Consider the following 9,491-nt stretch of genomic DNA (forward strand, 5'->3'; position numbering starts at 1 on the left):
GCTCGTGTATAACATGAATATATGATTTGTTTGCTCGATTTGTTATTTTGAGCAACTAGTTTGAACATTTGAAATGGGTTTGCTTAATCTTGCATTTTGGATGAGTTAATGTTGTTAACTTGTTAAAGTTCATGTTTTAATTATGTTACGAGTATCACTAGCTTCGTTTTGATGCGTAGGTTGATTAAGAAAACTTCAAAAACATGAATATTGATTTTTGTGGATTTTGGTTAGGGTTTGATAGACTTAAAACGAGCTTTTGATGTTTCGAATGCCATGAAAAGTTATTAGTAAGTGTTTAGTTGTAATGTATGTTTCATTACCTTCAAAACGGCATATCATACATGTAAATTGGTTGCCCGAATCATGAAATGCGTTTTACAAACTTGAAACTTTGATTATGAACGTTCATTGAACATTTGATGAGAATTTGATTATTTTAAATGCATGTTTTGATTGATAATATGTACTTAGTTGTGTTCCTTGTCAAAAGAGCTTTCCAACGATATAAGATACGTATTCTAAGTGTTTACGGTTTGTATTTTATGCTAAATTGAGTTTTGGAAAAGACTTGAACAATTGAGACTGACCAGGTACCAGCACCCGTTATTCGCCGCGGCACGGCCAGCCTTTATCGCGGCGCGACAATAGGCATGGTTTGATTCTGACTTGCTTGTCCAATATACGAAAAATGTGTGGCATGCTATAGACCTCCGATTCACATGTAACTTGTTCTAACATGCTTATATATGAATAATTAGCACGGAAAAATAGTTCAGGACCTGACCCGAATGTGTTGACTTTTTGTTGACTTTGACTTGACCGAGTTTGACTTTTAGTTAAACTTAACCAAACATTTATGCAATCGTTCTAATCTTCTTTTATACTTGATTCTTGCATGAAACTTGACAACGTGATTCACATGCTATACATTCGAGTCGTAACGAGCCATAGGACTAATTGAACACATTTCGACCGACCTTGTTTGTGTCTTACCCAGTATTGATACAACTTACTTGTTTAGGTCAAGGCTAAGCAACTTTCATGCACACATTTACTTTGTGAAGTACTTTTATACTCGTACACTCGAGGTGAGATCATAGTCCCACCTTTTCAATTACTTTTATACTTTTAAATCGTGGGCTGAGAAACATATACATTACATAATTATATACATTTCACATGTATATATACTTTTCATACTTTTATACTTGAACACGAATATAGAAGCAAAGATACATACGAGTTAGAACAAAAATCCTCAAGTCCAATTACCATTAGTTACACTTGTAGGGTGTGAGCGAGAACTTATGTTGTGTGGCCATACGGGTTTGACAAACCCTCATCTGACGGATGAAACGTATTTTTGGGGTATAGTGTAGGTTCTAACACTATTATGCAGAGGTAAGATTCAGTTAAGTTTTGGTAATTGGGTGCTCGTGATACATACAACATCCTGTGGGATGTATACGCTTGATATTCACTTTATACTAAATCTTATGGTTTACAAACAACATCTTTTGAGATGTTTACGCTTTGATACAAACACATCTTTAGAGATGTATACGCTTTGATACTAAACCTTGTGATTCAAAAACATACTTTTACAAATACACTTATGATCTCACCAACATTTTTCGTTGACAGTTTTCTACATGTTTTCTCAGGTTCATACTTGGCTAATTGATACATGCTTCCGCGTACACTTATACTTTCTTGGAGTCAAGCATACATGCATACACCCTGATTACTTGCTTGGAGTCAAGCATGCATACATACTTACGCTATTTATAGCAACCGTGATTTTCAACTAATTATGTCGCAAGTTATTTCATTTATACTTTATACTTTTGTAAACTTAAACTTGTTGTCGAACCGTTTGGTAATTTAAACTTGGCAAGTCTTGTACGTTTCAAATGAATGCGACATAATTTTGGTCAAACGTGTCTCATATAGGGACTACGACCATGTAACGGGACCTAAGTTAGCGGCGCCATCAAATGACGATTTTGTCAGGTCGCTACAGATGGTATCAGAGCATTGGTTGTAGGGAACTAGGATGTGCATTAGTGTGTCTGACAGAGTCGTTAGGATGCATTAGTGAATCTAAACTATAACCGGATAGTAGGCCATTGTATTCTGACATACATTTGCTATAGATAGCACCTATTTGATTACTTGTGCATTATACTTGAATCATTCTTAGGCAAACTCTTTAATGGTACCCAACCTTCATCATACGAATTCGTATTCTGCCACTTTTTGGTAACACACATGAATTCAAGATTCATACGCGTAAGGATGACGACGAGTTCATTAGTCATACTAGTTCGGGAACTCTGTCTCCCAGATTGTTTTTCGCCACCGTCTCAACTTACTATCAGTGTCACACCGGTGTTCCTTATTATCTACCACTTCTTGTTACTACCATCACTACTCTAGGTGAGTATCGTCATCACTATTTATCACTACGGTTACGTACTATTCGTTATCATGATTCGTTACACTTCTTGTATCAGAATACATTATTGTTTGACTTGAACTGCATTGACGTGAACAATCATTTATACACTTCCCTCGGGGAACGCTTCTTTAGTGTTGCACTAATTCTTTCGATTCAATACGAGTCATGTTAGAGGCGTCGTTACACTTTGTTCATTTTAAAACTTCACGATTTCACAAACTTGAATCTATGGAGTGATGTGGGAATGGAGGTATGAGTTAGCGTAATATAACGACACTCGATCAACGTGGTTATATTACGGTAAGTCATACCAAAGTTCTAATGACTCGTGATGGTGATTGGACTCGATCAACCTAATCACCACCATGTGCCATGTACATGACTTTATTTTTCTTGTTTGAACATCCGAAAACTCCGAGAATACTGATAACAACCATTCCAGGGACACACCTTCGATTATTGTCAAACCATATCCATGCTTCCGAATGAATGACAAATTCTTTCAACTTCAAACATACGTTATACGTGTATACCATCTCGTTTTCGCACAGTTTCATCGACGAACTACAATATACTTGTTATGCTCACATCGAGACGGAAGCTTCTCTCGCATCACACTCGTACTTCCGTTTAAGAAAATCTTTATTCTAAATTCTCAATGGAGGGAGAGACTCCTCACGTTATACTAGTATTCGCCTCAAGGGTGAATAGTCCTAACGAACGTTTTTAGAAACCGATAAATCTTCCGCGGCGCAAAATTCTTGACAAACAGAAACTTGTTCCAACAAACGTTTTCAAGTCCTAACAAACTTTTTCAAATATACCTTAAAGAAATGTACCTCGTTTCGGATCGAGATTCTCATTTCACTTCTAGATTTCGGAGTGCCTTACAAAAAGCCTCGGGACCACGTTTAAACATGAGTACCGCGTATCATCCACAAACAGACGGACCAAGCAAACACATGATTCAAACCTTGGAAACCATAATACGAGTTTGCATTATCAACTTCAAATTTACTTGAGAAAAGTTTTTGCCTTTAACCAAATTATCTTACAACGATGGTTATCATTCAAGTCTTAACGTCACACCTTTTGAAATCTTATATGACCGGAAACGTCATTCTCCTTTTGTAGAACCAAGTAAATGATAATCAAGTCACCGAACCCGGACTCATTCATGGAGTAACCGTTAAGATCGTTCCAATCCGAGAAAGGCTCGAGACGGCCCGTAGTCAACAAAGGAGCTATGCCAATGTTAGACGTAAACCTTTCGAATTCCATGTGGGAAACCGCGTAACGTTAAAAGTCGCACCTTGAAAAGGTGTAGTCCATTTCGGAAACATAGAAAGCTAAATCCGCGATATTTTGATCCTTTTGAAATCTTGGGGCGTTTTGGTAACCGTTGCTTACCGCTTCGATCTTCCGACGCAATCGAGTCCCGTTCATCCTACATTCCACGTGTCAAACTTGAAAAAGTGTCTTGCCGAACAAGAACTTGTTATTCCTTTCGATGAGATTACTATCGATGACAAACTTCACTTCCTAGGGAGACCGGTTGAAATTATGGATAGTGAAACCAAACTTTAAAACGACGTAAAATCCCGACTGTCAAAGTTCGTTGAAATGCCCAAGGAAGTACCTTCACTCATTCGTAGAACTTGAAACGAAAAGGTTTCGAGGAAGAAACAACGACTACTACTTCCAACTAAATTTCGAGACGAAATTTCTTTTAAGGTGTAGGTAATGTAACAACCCGCATTTTTTCCATTAAATTATTTTAACGCCCGTCTTTTTTTTAATAATATCTTTCGTTATCTAAATTCTTGTCCTTCGTTAACTAACATTCGTGATATTTCCGTTATTTAATTATAACATCTCCCGTTGATTCGCGTATTTAAAATAATTCGTTTGGCTAATTCACGCACCCACTTTAAAACTCGAGGGACCAAAGTTGGCTAGTGGGCAAACTAGTTGACTAGGTCAACTAGTCAACCCACCACCTCATCCATTCATTTTCTTCAACCTCCCACTTCTCTCTACTACTTCCATTTTTGAGCTCTCAAACTCCAAATCCTAAATTCATCATCTAAATTCAATCTAACAACCAAACATCAAAACAAATTACATATTCGTGATCATCTCTTCATCCTCTACATTTTGGTACCAATTTCATCTCGTTTGGGTAACATTTCTAAAACACTAAATTTCTCTAAATTCATTTTATATACTTGAAATGGTGTTAGTTAGTGTCTATGGCTCGTGTATAACATGAATATATGATTTTTTGCTCGATTTATTGTTTTGAGTAACTAGTTTGAACATTTGAAATGGGTTTGCTTAATCTTGCATTTTGGATGAGTTAATGTTGTTAACTTGTTAAAGTTCATGTTTTAATTGTGTTACTAGTATCACTAGCTTCGTTTTGATGCGTAGGTTGATTAAGAAAACTTCAAAAACATGAATATTGATTTTTGTGGATTTTGGTTAGGGTTTGATAGACTTAAAACGAGCTTTTGATGTTTCGAATGCCATGAAATGTTATTAGTAAGTGTTTAGTTGTAATGTATGTTTCATTACCTTCAGAACGGCATATCATACATGTAAATTGGTTGCCCGAATCATGAAATGCGTTTTACAAACTTGAAACTTTGATTATGAACGTTCATTGAACATTTGACGAGAATTTAATTATTTTAAATGCATGTTTTTATTGATAATATGTACTTAGTTGTGTTCCTTGTCAAAAGAGCTTTCCAACGATATAAGATACGCATTCTAAGTGTTTACGGTTTGTATTTTGTGCTAAATTGAGTTTTGGAAAAGACTTGAACAATTGAGACTGACCAGGTACCAGCACCCGTTATTCGCCGCGGCGCGGCCAGCCTTTGTCGCGGCGTGACAATAGGCATGGTTTGATTCTGACTTGCTTGACCAATATACGAAAAATGTGTGGCATGATATGGACCTCCGATTCACATGTAACTTGTTCTAACATGCTTATATATGAATAATTAGCATAGAAAAATAGTTCGGGACCTGACCCGAACGTGTTGACTTTTTGTTGACTTTGACTTGACCGAGTTTGACTTTTAGTTAAACTTAACCAAACGTTTATGCAATCGTTCTAATCTTCTTTTATACTTGATTCTTGCATGAAACTTGACAACGTGATTCACATGCTATACATTCGAGTCGTAACGAGCCATAGGACTAATTGAACACATTTCGACCGACCTTGTTTGTGTCTTACCCGGTATTGATACAACTTACTTGTTTAGGCCAAGGCTAAGCAACTTTCATGCACACATTTACTTTGTGAAGTACTTTTATACTCGTACACTCGAGGTGAGATCATAGTCCCACCTTTTCAATTACTTTTATACTTTTAAATCGTGGGCTGAGAAACATATACATTACATACTTATATACATTTCACATGTATATATACTTTTCATACTTTTATACTTGAACACGAATACAGAAGCAAAGATACATATGAGTTAGAACAAAAATCCTCAAGTCCAATTACCATTAGTTACACTTGTAGGGTGTGAGCGAGAACTTATGTATTGTGGCCATACGGGTTTGACGAACCCTCATCTGACGGATGAAACATATTTTCGGGATATAGTGTAGGTTCTAACACTATTATGCAGAGGTAAGATTCAGTTAAGTTTTGGTAATTGGGTGCTCGTGATACATACAACATCCTGTGGGATGTATACGCTTGATATTCACTTTATACTAAAGCTTATGGTTTACAAACAACATCTTTTGAGATGTATACGCTTTGATACAAACACATCTTTAGAGATGTATACGCTTTGATACTAAACCTTGTGATTCAAAAACATACTTTTACCAATACACTTATGATCTCACCAACGTTTTTCGTTGACAGTTTTCTACATGTTTTCTCAGGTTCATACTTGGCTAATTGATACATGCTTCCGCGTACACTTATACTTGCTTGGAGTCAAGCATACGTGCATACACTCTGATTACTTGGTTGGAGTCAAGCATGCATACATACTTACGCTATTTATAGCAACCGTGATTTTCAACTAATTATGTCGCAAGTTATTTCATTTATACTGTATACTTTTGTAAACTTAAACTTGTTGTCGAACCGTTTGGTAATTTAAACTTGGCAAGTCTTGTACGTTTCAAATGAATGCGACATAATTTTGGTTAAACGTGTCTCATATAGGGACTACGACCACGTAATGGGACCTAAGTTAGCGGCGCCGTCAAATGACGATTTTGTCGGGTCGCTACACTCAATATCTTCTTCCTGTTACTGAACACTTAACAACTAAAACCCCAATATCTTCATTAGTTAAATTCCTATAAAGAGCCCGTTACCTACGCTCCCCAAACCTGCCATTAATCGCAACTTGTAATATGAATGAGCCATCAATACTGAAAATAATTATGTGTGGTAGAAAACCTTTGACAAGTGAATATAATGGTTTATATATGTGCATATACCTTTAACAAAAAGACCACAGTTACAGATGGCAACAAATCAGAGAACTTGGTGTTTTTTTGCTTATTTGCAACTATGCTCCATTGAACATCATATACTTTTAGCATACAACTTTATGTTACATACACCTCATGAGATACATATCAGAAAAACAACAACATAGTGGATAAACTGACCCTAATGGTAAGCATTTGTTATACATGCTCTCATCAGGTCCAGCATACAACATTGTCATTTGTTAGCATCTATCAAACCATTCGACATCATTAAAATTATCCATATCTTCTTTTATTAGTCAGGACATTTTAGTGATTAAACTATCACATTTATAAAGTAATATTAACACATGGATAAATAAGCAATCTTTTAAATCCTGATACACTATGTGTACTCATATCACAAATGATGATCGAGATGGTGGTAACATGAATTGTAACATAAACCAAGAATCACATAATATCCATAATATCAGTATAGAACTAAAAATTGTTCAACAAAATACATCAAATAAGTAACATGATTTCAAGAAATCTAAATTGACCTTAAAGTACACAAATACCACTCTATTATTGATGATGACTACAAGTTGCAGATCAACCACTCTAACATTTCTCTTGCATTCAAATAAAATTACAATAAGTTGAAATTCAAAAAAAAAATTGAAGAGGACACTGAATATAAAAAAACAAACACAAGAAACTAACCAATGGTGTTTACCTCTTTGCGACCAAAGATGATTAAGGTTGATTATCCGGCATAAAACCACCACTACCACCGAGGCAGTAAAAGCACCACCATCAAAAGCTAGAGTAAAAGATTTCAAATCAAATTAAAAATCAACAGACCATCATATCAGTTTCATAAAAGTTTCAAATCGAATTAAAATACCAATCATAGATATTTTAATTGTTAAAAAAAAACGTATAAAAATTGGAAGCACAAGGTAAGAAATCGGAATACCTTCATATCAGTTCTCATCTACACATTTATGATCCGCAATCCAAATGGCAACATCATTTAACCATAAAGAATTACCAGATTGGTAATCCCTATTCCGAAATCCATAAATCTGATATCAAAAACATAAGCAGTCACCTGTAAATCTTGATTGTTGAACGGTATTTAAGTAAATCAGCGAGAAAATAAATACGTGTTACATAAATCGGGTCACTGACTCACCAAATCCGAAATTGATTTTGGCAAATCGTAAATTTAAACCGGCGATGAACAACAATAATTACGATTTGTGTGACCATGGTACACCGATAACTAATAGTGAGAAGCAAACAGAAAACTATCGATTGAATGAGTGGTGATTTTTGGTGGAACCCTAATTTTTCCAGTCGCCTAATTTTTGGTGGAACCCTAATTCTAGTCGGCATATATTTTTTCCGGCGAGTTCGAAGAAACCAACGATAATATACAAAATTTGTATGGTTATGTAGAGAGAAACGTTACGGTTTTATTGGTGTTAGTGGCATCGCTTAATATGCCGGAATTAAGGCATAATCGACGATGGGAAGGAATTGGGTGTTAGAAGTTTTTGAGGAGAGATGCTGTAAAGTTTGATTGTTTGTTTTTAATTATTCTTTTTTTCTTAATAAATGGTAAACAAATTAGTTGAAAGGGACACGTGTCTTAATATGGGAATTAAGAGGTATTTTCAGTAGGTATTCTTAAAATTACACGTGGAAAATGGTAGGTAGGAACATTGTCAGACTGACATGTCAGATGTAAGCTTTACGCTTTGTAAAAGGTAGAGATTCATTTTATCAATTTGTTTTTAGTTAATTTAGAATTAGGATTGGCATAAAATTACAATTCACTCGATCGTAGTTCAAGTTAAAAGTTTACATACGGACATCGAATTCCAAGTGAGTTAAAGTCATTACCTCAACGTTTCGGTGATCTCAACTTGTCTGATCGTTATGACAAACGAATATATTGGTGTATGCTTAATTAAAAAAATTTTGAGAAGGTTCTTCGTATATAATGTACAGCGATCCTGAAGATTTTATTGCCCAAGGTGAAACGTTCTGGAGTTGCTTCCACTAATTTAATAAACAAATACTTGAATAGAACCTAAGCAAGTTAAAAGTATAAAACATTTACGTAGTTAGCTTCAAAGGATGTATTAAATAGCATTATTATTAAATAGTCATTAACATAGCGTTATTGAGGTGATTCTTCCAACTAAAAAGTTGTGAATTCAAGTTTATAAACGAAACTTGTATGTGTACTTGGAAAAAATTACGTGATATGAGTGTTTACCTTTTAAAGAAATAGTATTATTGTATATTTATAACTAAGTTTTAGATAAGTTTTCTATGTTAAAAAATAAATTAACTTTTTATAAATTTAATTTAAATAAAATCTAGCTTAAGACCTGCGAATTCGTGAATTTTGTCAATGGATTTTTATCATATATATACCCTTATTAAGGTATAAAAACTCATATATACCCACATAAACAATATATTATCATAAAAGCCCATTATAAACCCATAAACTCATCTTATTTACCCATTAAATGAATAA

This window comes from Rutidosis leptorrhynchoides, chromosome 5 (genome assembly GCF_046630445.1).
Source record: "Rutidosis leptorrhynchoides isolate AG116_Rl617_1_P2 chromosome 5, CSIRO_AGI_Rlap_v1, whole genome shotgun sequence".
Classification (NCBI taxonomy): Eukaryota; Viridiplantae; Streptophyta; class Magnoliopsida; order Asterales; family Asteraceae; genus Rutidosis; species Rutidosis leptorrhynchoides.